The following is a 12,633-nucleotide window of genomic DNA, read 5'->3' as shown; positions in this document are numbered from 1 at the left end:
AAGGTGGCAGCAAAACAGAAAAAAAATGAGAGAAATGCTCTTAGAGATCTGTGCTGTTAGACATTTGGGTTTATACTCCTTGTATAAATTATATATTTTTAATGAATGTATTGTCTTCTTATGGCCATTCTGTCACACAATTATTTCTGACTTGCAAAAACTGGAAATGTGAACAGTAATTAATACACACTCAAGGCTCATGACAGCACAGGTAAGTGTTTTCTATAAATTTATGTCTTAATATGTTGCAATTTGACAATTTTATTTGGATCAAGTATTGTTTGTTTGTGAAAGTGTGTTGTTATGTAGTCTAGGCTAACCTTGAACTCACGGCCTTCCTGCCTCAGCTACTCTAAGACCAGCGATAACAAGCAGAAGCTACCATGCCGTGTTCATTTATTTATTTTCAGTACAATATTCTCATTAATGAAAACTAAGTTTAATTCTGGAAGGCTGGTGATCTAAGCATTAGCTTAGAGTAAACAATGCTTTTATTAATAGGAATACACACACACACACATACACGAAACACAAATACATTCAATAACTTTTGGTAGCATTCAGAAGCATCATAAAATAATTTTTCTGTGGTAAGTTCTAGTTATTCCCAATGAAAGTAGGGATGACAGATTTAGCTAGAACATACACACATACAGAGAGAGAGAGAGAGAGAGAGAGAGAGAGAGAGAGAGAGAGAGAGAGAGAGAGAGAGGAACATTCAGTTAAATTTGAATCTCCGATGCACAAGATATTTTTTGTTTAGTATAAGAGGTATGCTCCATACAATTTTTGGACATGCTTATGTTAAAACTGTTCAATTATTCATTGTAGTTTACCTGGAAATTCAATGGGGTGAAGAATTAGAAAGAAATACAACTTGTTGAGAAGACAAGAGAAATTAAGCATATGGACTCTAAATTTGACTTAAAATGTAGAGGTCTCGAGAATCCAGTAACTAGTGAATGGATTGCTGAGGTAAACACTGTGGGTATGGTTAATCAAATACTCTGGTAAATTAGCATCTGTGCCACACATGGACTGCTGATTTTTAAACAACAGAATGCAACAACGTATATTTAAAGTTAACTACGTATTGGATGAAATTGAATACATAGCTATAATGCAGGCATTTTGAGGTCTTATTCAGAGTTATCATTATGGCAATCTGTCATTAGAGCATCAAGGCTTGGAAATGCCACTTTAATTTCATTTAATTCAGCAAACATGTCTGGCATCTTGTCTCTGCAGAGGGTTGATGGGGACTGTGCGATGTGGGGATTGATGGAATGATGCTGGTACTGGTGTCTTTTTATAAAAACCAAGGATATGTTTTATAGGGTGCAATATGGTGTGGTGGGAGGGGGTAGCTCAGGGGACCCATGCTGAGGTATCCCTCCATCAGAGGTATAAGCCATATTAGTATGTAGTGTATAGTACTCTAGTACAGAGTAGAGAGTTTATTTGGGAGTTTGAGAAGGGGAGTTAAGAAGGGAGTAGAGGCAGAGAAAACAGGGGACAGAGAAGGATAGTGTGTGTGTGTGTGTGTGTGTGTGTGTGTGAGAGAGAGAGAGAGAGAGAGAGAGAGAGAGAGAGAGAGAGAGAGAGAGAGAGAGAGAGAGAGAGAGAGAGGAGGGGAGAAGAGGGGAGGGGAAAAGATGGGAGAGTGGCTAACCAGGAACTGGTGGAGAGAGCAGGGAGGGGGGAAGAGGAAAGAGGGAGAAAGAGGGCAGGGGAGAGAAAGGGCAGAGAGTCCAAGAGAGTCAGAGAGGCCAGACAGTCCCTTTCATAGCAAGCCAGGCCTACCTGGCTGTTGCTAGGTAACTGTTGGAAGGTATTCCAACAATTAAGGAGCATTTATAGTGGATAAGATAGAAACCAAGGCTGAAAGGTTACATCCTCTCCTGGTTGTGGATGAGCCAGGGGTAGGCTTGCTTCACATTTGTGAGGCCATGGGTTCAAACCTCAGAATTCAAACAAGCATGAAGCAGTCTACATGGCAGAAGCATCTCTACCAGTTTTCCCTTGCACCCTGAATGTGCTCTCTATCCTTCCTTTAAATTACTTTTAAAAAAATTAACAGTTTAATGTTAAAGGTTCAAAACATCCATTTCCAGCCTGACTTCTGCCCATGACAGACATGCCGATTTAGTTTGCTTGTCCCCAGAGGTAGTTCCTAAATTCCATTCACCATTTTCACCAAGAATATTTTATTGTTTCAGGCACCAGAGTCCCTCCACTTATGGTCACTGATTCTAGAATGTTTGCATCTTCCTAGAATTCTCCCTAACCCAGTCAGTGCACCTTCTAGTGAACCCTCCACTGCACTCCCACTGCACCCTCTACTGCACCCTACATTGCACCTTGTAGTGCTCCCTCTTCTGTACCCTCTCCTGCATCTTCTCCTGCATTCTTTCCTGCATTCTCTCCTGCACCTTCTACTGTACTCTTTCCTGCAATCTCTCCTGCACCCTCTCCTGTACCCTCTCCTTCATCCTCTCCTCCACCCTCTCCTTCACCCTCTCCTGGACCCTCTCCTTCACGCTCTCCTGCACCCTCTCCTGCACCCTCTCCTGCACCCTCTCCTGTACCCTCTCCTTCATCCTCTCCTCCACCCTCTCCTTCACCCTCTCCTGGACCCTCTCCTTCACGCTCTCCTGCACCCTCTCCTGCACCCTCTCCTGCACCCTCTCCTGTACCCTCTCCTTCATCCTCTCCTTCACCCTCTCCTTCACCCTCTCCTGCACCCTCTCCTTCACCCTTTCCTGTACCCTCTCCTGCACCCTCTCCTGCACCCTCTCCTGTACCCTCTCCTGCACCCTCTCCTGCACCTTCTAGGGCAAAGGACTCTGAATTGATTCCTTACTTTCAACATTTAACCTTTGTTTGCTTTCTTTTTTGTTCTTTTGTTTGTTTTTGTTTTTGATGTGGTGTTAGATCTTATCCAGGGTCTCCAACCTACTAGGAAAGTGCTCTGCCACCAGCCTTCTATTCCCACCCCCCCTTGTTTTTTTCAATTTAGAGATATATTGAAATTATTTAGAGATTTATTAAAATTTAAGCTTATTTATTTTTGAAATTCATCTAAAAATTTAATTTACTGCTATAATAATTATTTGAATCTGAGAAGAATTTATGACTTTGACAGTGATGGAAAAGAAGATCTATGAATAAACAGGACCAGGAAATGGCCTAGGATCAAGAGTGGATTAGATACTGAAGGGCAGGAACTGTCCCTGTCGAGTCCTCCAGTGGACACTACTCAGTGTCAGGTACTGTATGGCCCAGCTAGGTGGGTAAGAAAGGTCAGCAAGTTTGCTCGTTTAGGTTCTAGAAAGTCCTGGCTCAGAACAGCATCTTACAGGAACACTAAACTATAGTGACATCCTCTATCTAACAAGTAATAAAAAATAATCTGTAAGCTCAAGTGCAGAATCCTTGACGCCATCTTCTGGCTTCTGCAGGCACTGCAGAAATATACAGACCTGCACGCAAGGCAGAATTCACACACATTTTTCGAAATGAATTTAAATTAATTCAAGGTACATAATAAAATATCTTACATTAATTAAGCCTAATTTTGTAAAAGCAGGGTAAGATTTACTGCAATATTTATTTATTTACAAAATGTATTTCACACACAAAAAGACTTCACTTAATATCAGTGTGACACATTTTCTAAATCAATTGAACCTAATACTGAAACCTGGCAGATCTGAACATTTTTGGCTGTGACCCAAATTTTCAACATGATGGCTGCTTCTCCTGTGTGGACTTCTATCTCTTTTGTTCCAGCTTCATGACTCTGAAGTTTATTACGTACTAAACCTTGAATATACTATATATATACTACTATCTCTACACCCTACAGCTGGACCTATAGCGCACAAATATCTCTGAGTATTCGCTCTGCCACTGGGTCACAATGTCATTTGAAGGGCAAAGGACATAATGGGTAATGAAAAAGTGAGCAGGGATTTCCAACACCAAGAGCTTTGGATGCCCTGGGGGTAGAAGAGGAGATATTTTCTGCTTAAATTGCTGGAAGAGGTAGAAAGGAGAGCTGATTTGGCTCAGCTCAAAGGGTCCAGTGGTCAACAGGAGCCAGAGTTCTTTGAGGTCTTACAAACAGGCCTTGAGGGAACTCTCACAAGGAACAGTGACAACCCAGAGATTGAAGACCGTGAAATTACCCCCCTCGGGGCAAGCAAGAGATGCTTCCAGATGTTTTAAATTCTTTTCCTTAAAAGAAAACATTTACTTTAAGAGATAAAGGGCTTGAAATGTAGATGCATGAGTAGAACTCATTCATTCTTAGATGTAGTGAAGAAGTCAGTAAATTAGATAAGCAACTGATCCCCTGGGAGTGGATGTGTGGGGAGCATTGATCTCAGTTTGTGGTAGTATACAAGGGGTTGAAAAGTTTGGATAGGGGCAATGAAGGAGACATAGAAGATGGAGAAGGGAAATCCTACTTCTTTGGTAGATTGGAGTTGTGATTCATGATGTGTGTCACCTGCCTTCTCCATTAATTTGAGAATGCCTTGTGCTAATTACTATGTAACACTTAGCATGAGACTTGCTGGTGCAAACCCATTTGCACTAAATTTTCCTTGATCACTCTGAGTTTTAGGTGTAAACTAAAGGACAGCATGGGTGCACAGATGCAAGTTTTCTTTCCCTGTTAGTCTGAACAACATATTGTCAGAACCCCAGGCCTGCTGGGGTGCCAGGTCTTCTTAGACCTAACTGTGCCCACACCACCAAGAGCTACAGTCCTCCGCTAGTTGAAATGGAAACGACTTTTTAAAGATACAGCTTCAAAATTGATTCTACCCCAGAAGTAGGTGTCTAGATCCTTTGGCTTGTTTCTATTACTCAAAATATACTTCAGGATTCCGTAATGCTTTACGTCCAGTACCATCAATTTCAATGTTCTGATTATTTGATGATAGATTTTCCTCATGTAAAGTGTGAGGCAGAGTTATGGTATATAATGCTGCTGCAATGCCTCATACAGCTAGTGCTCAGTAAAGTTTTCTGAATAAAAAGATGGATGCTTGGAAGAGGTGATCCTCAAAACAGGAACAAGAACCAGAAAGGGTCACGCATATAATATGAAGACTGAGGTCCAAGACCACTTATAATATTGTAGAAGTGATTTAATTTAATTGGAGTTTCCAGGAACCAGGATTTAACAACCAACCAAGTAACATTCAATTTGCTTTGGAATTTTAGAACTAGCTGGTAGAAGGGAAGATTTTGTTACCCTGATGGAACAGAGTCAATCCTTTTTCTAATTTAGTTTTATTCTATGGGCTTTTGTTTTGTTTTGTTTTACAAACAGCCTCCTGGTCTAGCAATGTGCTTGCCTAGCATGAGTAAGAGCCAGCACTTAATTTTCAGTGTCAATAGAGAGACCAAACAAGCAAACAAACAGATCTTCAAGAGGTGCAGTGTCATTTGGCATTCAAAAAAAAAAAAAAAAAAAAAAAAAAAAAAAAAAAAAAAAAAAAAAAAGAAAGAAAGAAAGAAAGAAAAAGAAAAGAAAAGAAAAGAAACCACCCCAAAACAAGAAACAAGTGCTTGGCTTTCTTTGGGAAACCTAGCTAAGAATCTCAATTCCAAAATTCACCTTCTCAATCCCCTCAAGTTTTCCAAGACATCACCCAGAATTCTGAACACACAAACCAGCTCCAGCCACATCACCCCACTTCAGAGAGTTGCTCTAAATTCCCTCATAGGATTGTGTCTGCCCAGCATCCTGAAGTCACCAGTAGACTTCAGAACCGTTAACAGCTTTGCAACTCCTGGCGGACCTTCTACTACACTCAGGGCTCCTGACTTTTAGGTCATCTCTTCTCAGCACTTACACTGAGTAAATGCAAGATTTCTTCTCTATCACATGGTGGACAGGTAAAGTATTGACATTATTTTTGTCTTATGAAGAATGTCCCATTGCTGGCAAGACTAAGTCAACACATCTCGATTTACATGAGTGAAGGCCCTGATTCTTTATTCACTTCTGTTAAACTCTGACTCCAGTTTGGTGACATTCATGAAAGAGGACTTTGGTGAGTGGGTGATTTTTGTCACTCTGTGGGTCCCAGGGCCAAAGAAGGCAAATCAAGAAACACGACCCCAGAACTCCTAAACAGGGGGTTCTTATTTCATGACGGCAGGCCTGGTTATGCTTGTGTAGTGCATCTTTGCTGCTCAGCACTTCACACATTCATCAGATTTTTTTCTAATGGGGCACTATACTTTTCAATTGGACTTTACAACTCATCTTTATTAATTTCCATCTACCATTAGGTTGTATATCTTGAACAGAACCTATGGGAGTAATAATTCATATATCTCTTAGAGAAAAGGTGTTTTGAATTAGAAGTACCCAAAATGATAGCCTACTGACTCTGTCAAACCATGTTTTGCATGCAAACACACTTGTTGAGGAAGATTTTTCTGTCATATTAACTTCACAAAAGCGAAGTCTTTGTTTTAAAATTTCATGTGACTAGTAAGGATGGACAAACTTGTCCTTTATAGTAATTACTAGTGTTTAAGAGCATCTCATAAAATATACCTTATACCTAAAAGCTATACTGGCTATCCTTGTCCATCTATTTAAAAACATAAAGATTATGCAGTAAAACACACTGACATCTCTGTTAACCCTTTAAACCAGCAATTCCCTAATCCAGACAGAATTAGTAACAAGAAAATATAAAAAAAATTGTTTCTATTTGAGAAACTAATTTAGGACAGTGTTCTCTCTACCTTCCATTGGCCTGTATAATGATATCTCTTTACATTAGATGAGAGTTCTATCCCCTTTAGAAGGCAGAAAGCTGACAGTTAATAACCAATGGAGAGTAAAATGATTTGAAATGTAAGCACTGGGAATTCACTAAACTGTTCAGAGTGGCCTTGACTTTTAATTTACAAACAAATTACACTTGTTTTGGTTTCTATTCTTAGCATCCACTCCACAGTCTGTCATTTAGTTAGGGGTAAAGTATACCAGCCAAACAAACTAGTCAATTTTTATGTAATTGAGCCCCTAAACCAGTGAATTTGTAGAAGCTGGTAAGAAAGCGTTCTGTACACATCCACTAGGTGGCGATAAGGGACCGTGCTTCACCCTAAACTACAAACCCTCCCATTCATACAGTAAATGAAGATCTGTGTTATTAATTTATACCATCGTGCCCTCGCTACATCTAATATTTGTTTAATCAGCTGTTTCCTCTAATACTTCTCAAACAATATTGATTAAAATCTCTAGCATAGTCATATTCTGTTTTTTTTTTTTCTCCCTTACTTCCCCTAACATTTTGTTAGCTTTTGAATGACAGGGTAAGTAAATTTAAATGACATAGACTAAGTGATGTGGTTAGTAGTAATGACTGCAGGTAGTTGAGAAATTAATTGGAAGCAACAGAAGACTATGATGTTAAAAAAATTGTTTCCAAATTTGCCCTTGGCTGCTACTGGAATTTTAATTGGTGGGATACCATTAAATCTTCAAACTGTAATCTGGAAAAATATAAGTCTGGGGTAAAAGGGAATGAAAACTGGTATTTTCTGAAGGGAACCATCTCCTGAATATGATCCGTGTTCATCTTTACGAAGATGAAGACAGTCCAATGTCTTCTTTAGGAAATAACAGTACTCCACACCAAAAACGCTAAAAGAGTGGACTGTTCAGAAACCTACCCACCAGAAGGTATTTTTCTGTATACTTTGAATGTATTTATACTGGATGTGTTTCTTGCTCCCAAAGGAAGGAAAACGAACTGAAACCACTAAGGACATAATGAATCGATTCTTCTCTGTGAAGGTTTCTTCAGCACTTCTAAATTAGTGTCAGTCATTCCTCTCAGAGACAGAGTCTTGTTGGAAGTAAATGGCTCACTTCATAAGAACACCATGTTCCCCCTCTCACAGAAGGCCAGGGCCCACTGGGCGGGCACTCCTGTTTGGAATATTGGCCTCTGGGTGCGTTCCTCCCGTGGACCACTGGTCTTTTAAGATTGCTGGCTTGCTTCTGACCCTTCAATTAGCCATTAGAAAATTTACTTTTAATTTATTTATTTTTTTCTATTTCTAAGCAGTTTACACTTTACTAAAAAAGTCATTAAAAGGAAAAAAAGAACTAAAATAATTTCATCATTTAGCTGAGGCTATTCATACATATTCACATGTGAATATGTATACATATAAACTTACTAGTCAAGAGTCTTTGACAAACATTGTGTTTCATTAAATAAAATGAAAATTCTCTCATTCAAATAAATAAATAAAATCTGGTGATATATTTTCATTAGATAATAGTTCTACTTTATATCATTAAAATGTGTATAACATTACTCAAATCTGAGCATACTGAAATAATCAAATAGAAATGGCTACCAGAACCTACATTTGGAATGAATAAATATTACATTTACTAGGAAATTAATTCACAGACTTTATTTCTTAATAACCATTCGATTCTAAGCAGCCAGCCAGTATGTTTGATTTCATGACATCATACTGGACCACTTACAGGAACATTTTCCACCCTCAGACTCCCCAAATGTACTGGCTACTTTGTGTACTTTTCCAGTGATAAATGAAAATAAAACAACTTATTTTCAAACGAACAGACTGTATTATTTGGACACAACAGGCATATTCAACAGAAGAGAACAACTTAATCTAACCCTAGGAGTATAGGTTTGCTTTCATTAATGAGTAGCTTCAAAGTGCAAAGAACTCCTTTAGGCAACTTTTTAAAAAGTATTCTTAACAGCTATGACTTGTAATATTTTTTTAGGACATTGATATTGTCCACTGTCAAATTAAACAACAACAACAAAAACATCTGCAAGAAAAACCCCCAAAACAAAAAAAACAATGCATCATAATTATCTGTTCTTAATTTAAAAATTACCCAGAAAGACCTCTGCACAATCTGACTTTTCAAAGGCTGTTAATCTAACAGCTATTAGCTATGACTGAAGTAACTTTCTTTTTCACATAAACCTGTACATCCTTTAAGATAGAAGTCATAACTCTGAGATGGACATTCTCATTCCACAGCTCATCTTCCACTCTATACTACCCTTCTCTCATCTCTTCTGCTATAAAACTGCTTGTAGAAATACAGATGGAAAAGCCACCGTTTGGAACCGAGTGCCTCTCAGATTAATAGCAGCAGTTGCAAAAGCTAGGAAACTTAATTCTTTCTTCAAATCTAGACTGAACCTGTTTATTGCAATGATATTTTATCTGACAATACAGTTTTTAAAAGTGGAGGCACTATGTTAAATAAAGACTGAAGAAAATAATAAAATTTGTTTACTATATGCATACATCATATGCGCAATGCTGAAATGAAATATATAAGGCACCAAGATATGTCTGAAAATGGAGGGAAAACCCACCAAACAGAAATGATGGAAGTTTTACCTTGTCCTGAATCCCAGTTGAGAAGCTTCGAGTCCCACTTAGCTGGGAGTTGGAGATGAAGTGAGGCTAATGCTCCTCCTGACCTTAAGTTTGTCTCTGGGCGAGTGTGGTGTGGGTGTGGGTATGGGTGTGTGTGTTGGAGCGCGTGTGTGCAGAATGTCTCTTTGTGGTGCTAGATGGCAGAGGTCCTGATCCGAGGATGAAGGAGGCACTTCTCACCAAGAGCAGAAGAAAAGCAAAGCGTCACCAGGAGACTTCTCCTCCCAGATCCTCTAATTACAGCCTAACTGCACTCCGTGCAAACTTCAGGGGGGAAGGGAGGGGCAGCTCTGTGCCCAGACCTTGTAAAACAGCAGTCTCTTAGATGACTCCCTCTGCTCAGATCCGGAGGATTCAGCTCTGGAGTTCAGGAAAAGCAGCAGGCCCAACCACAAGCCCCCACCCACACCATACCTCCTGTTGCCTGTCTACCCAGGGGTATGTCCACATGAGATGCTGCGAGGGATCTGTGGGATGAATTGTAGCCTCTACTGACTCCCCTACACAATCTGTCACCTTGTAATTTGAGTCTCCAAGCACGAGAGAGGTCTTTCCCCCTACAGACAAGTAGGATAACAGAGCACCAAACTTTTACCCAAATTGCTTGTTTTGCCCAAATTGTTGGCTGCTGGGCTCAGTATCAATGTTGGATTAAATCTCTTTTAACCCACAACTGCTATTGTGTCCTTACATGATAGTGCCTAAGAACCTGAGTTTATTTATAGAGTGAGGAATGCTAGGGGGAGTCTGGGTGGGTGGGGTTGGGTTATAGATTCACACTTAGGATTAGAACCAGATGTCATAGGACTAGGGCACTGGCGCTCGCGCACGCGCGCGCGCGCGCGCGCGCGCACACACACACACACACACACACACACACACACACACACACACACACACACACTTAAAATAACTACTGGGGAAGATGCTAGGACACGCGGGAAAAACGCCTCCTGAACAAATAGACATTTATTTATAACTCGAGGGAGAGTATATAGGTCCATTGATTCCCGCCTTGAGTAGCCAAGGGGTTTGGAGAGGAAACGGCTTCGCATTTCAATAACAGAGCCACCTTTGATTGGGCCTAGGAAAGGCGGAAAAGAAAGAAAGAAGCACACTGCAGGAAGCAAACGGCTGCTGAAGCGGCCGGCCTGGGAGGGAACTGATCTGGCATCTGGGCTAAGGAAGAGCAAACAAGCTCTAGGGGCCCACTGGGGGGGAGGGGTGCGTGGGGGGGAGGAGAAGAGAGCCAGAGAGCAGGAGTAGGGCGGTAGGGCACGTGCCCTGGGCAGCATCCCAGGAACTCCATAGTCCACTGTTGGTAGCCAGGGGATCGCCGGAGAGAAAGAGGCTCATCACTTCGGGGACCACAACTTGGGAGTGGAGGGGCGCGGGGCAGGCATAGGGACCAGGGGCAAAGAGCCTGGTGCCCCAGACTTTGCAGGCAGGCTGAAAGGAGGGTGACTGGGAACTCCGGGTCGGGTAGGTGGCTGGGAAGAAGCGCTATTGGTGGCAGAGGCTGAAGATCCCGGTCCTTTGGCTGGCGGAGAGCGGCGCTACTGTCTTAGAGATAAAGCCTAAGTGGCGCACTGTGGTCATGATTTCCTCCACGACTCCATATGGAGACAGGGAAAAGCAGTGGCTGCTGGGGGTCGTGGGGTAACCTAGCTAGCGTTGGGGCACATTCGTCCCGTCTTTTTTCTTGAACTGTCTCAGAGTTCTTGTCTCTAGAAGTGCCACCCCGGAACCCCACCCTGTCTTACCATTGGGACTTTGGGGACTTAGGTGTATGTGGGATAGACTTTCTTTGTTTCTCTATTTTATTTTTATTTTGCAGAGAACAAAGCATGTGTGTCTAAGAAAAGACGGTTAAATTTGACATAAAATTCTTTAAAGGGGAGCAGTTATTCAACAGGCAACCACATACCTTTGCTGCATCCCCAAATCTGAGCAAAGTGCTTGTCTTCGTTTTATTCTGTTTCTCCAGCCAGGGAAGAGGATACAAGTTTTGCAGTTTTATGTCAATCATTTGGCGTTTCCTAAGACAGCTGGTATTTAAGGTTCCACATTAACTGCCAATAAAAATAAAGCACAACTCTGCTTTCCAGCTAAGGAGACTCTATATGGAATTTCTTCAGGGTAGTAGGTATCTTAAAAAGCATAAAAGAATTAGATTTAAAAGCAAACACAGTACAATTATGAAAGCATCATACAGGTGGTAAGGCTGGTGCTGAGTGACTGTGAAATTGTACAGAGACAGTTTAAATACTAGCCTTTTTCCTTCAGATTAAAGACATAATTTCATGTAGTTGCCTGGGAAGTAAGTCAGATAAGGTGATTTGATGGTTTGCATTCTCTGTCTCTGTCTCTGTCTCTGTCTCTGTCTCTGTCTCTGTCTCTGTCTCTGTCTCTCTCTCTCTCTCTCTCTCTCTGCGTGTGTGTGTTCTACTGTATATACACTTATTCCAATATTGTATTAGGGAATTTAAGTCACTCTAGTTTTATCACATAGGACAATGTTTTGCAAATTAGTCACACCACGATAAGTTATACTAGAATTTATTCATCTGTCTTTTAGTATTTCAGTATGGCCTCATCAATTTGAGAAAGGTGTTTAGGAATGAAGGCCCCCTTACCTCCGCTCTTCTTGACAATCCTAGTCTCCCTTCTCCAGTCCTGTGCCCAGTTTCTACTTCCTAGTTGTTTGTTTGGTAACTAGTTGTTGCTGAAAGGTCTTTCTTACCCCAAGTAGCTACCTTGTGGAGAGTATGTGTCTCAAAGAGTTGTTCAGGATAGTTTGGTTGATGTTACATACAATCCCAATTATTTAGATCAAATAATTTGTTCTCTTTTTCTAAAAGAATGTGTGTGTGTGTGTGTGTGTTTTCAATGAATGTCCATCAAAAAGACTTTTTGTAAAGGTACATACTACTTAGGTCAAGTGTTCAAATTTTGCATTAGAGCACAGCCATTAAACTTAGGTTGAAATAGCTAAAATAAGTGTGTATATAAATATAGAGCTACATTTTGTTCACTTAAAATATAGTTTACAATAGTATAAATCTTAAACATTTAGATGATTTGAATATCTTTCCAAGGAAAACCATACCACAAGTACTTTGTATTTGAGTCCTCATAATT

General features: G+C 40.5%; 1 protein-coding gene across 3 annotated transcripts in view; it reads right to left on the bottom strand.

The window, feature by feature from the left end:
* Positions 1-11,435, bottom strand: part of Hapln1 (hyaluronan and proteoglycan link protein 1) — a 70,403-nt gene extending 58,968 nt beyond the window's left edge. For 2 of the 3 annotated variants that reach the window (XM_031360319.1, XM_031360323.1), the window contains exon 1: positions 9,454-10,051. The gene's annotated coding sequence lies outside the window, so the exon portion shown is untranslated. Of the gene's footprint in view, positions 1-9,453; positions 10,052-11,419 lie in introns of those variants that run through there. The other variant, XM_031360320.1, reaches the window with a different exon arrangement.
* Positions 11,436-12,633: the final 1,198 nt, after the last annotated feature.

This window comes from Mastomys coucha, unplaced genomic scaffold, assembly GCF_008632895.1.
Source record: "Mastomys coucha isolate ucsf_1 unplaced genomic scaffold, UCSF_Mcou_1 pScaffold8, whole genome shotgun sequence".
Classification (NCBI taxonomy): domain Eukaryota; kingdom Metazoa; phylum Chordata; class Mammalia; order Rodentia; family Muridae; genus Mastomys; species Mastomys coucha.
This window is presented reverse-complemented; position numbering and strand designations above follow the sequence as displayed.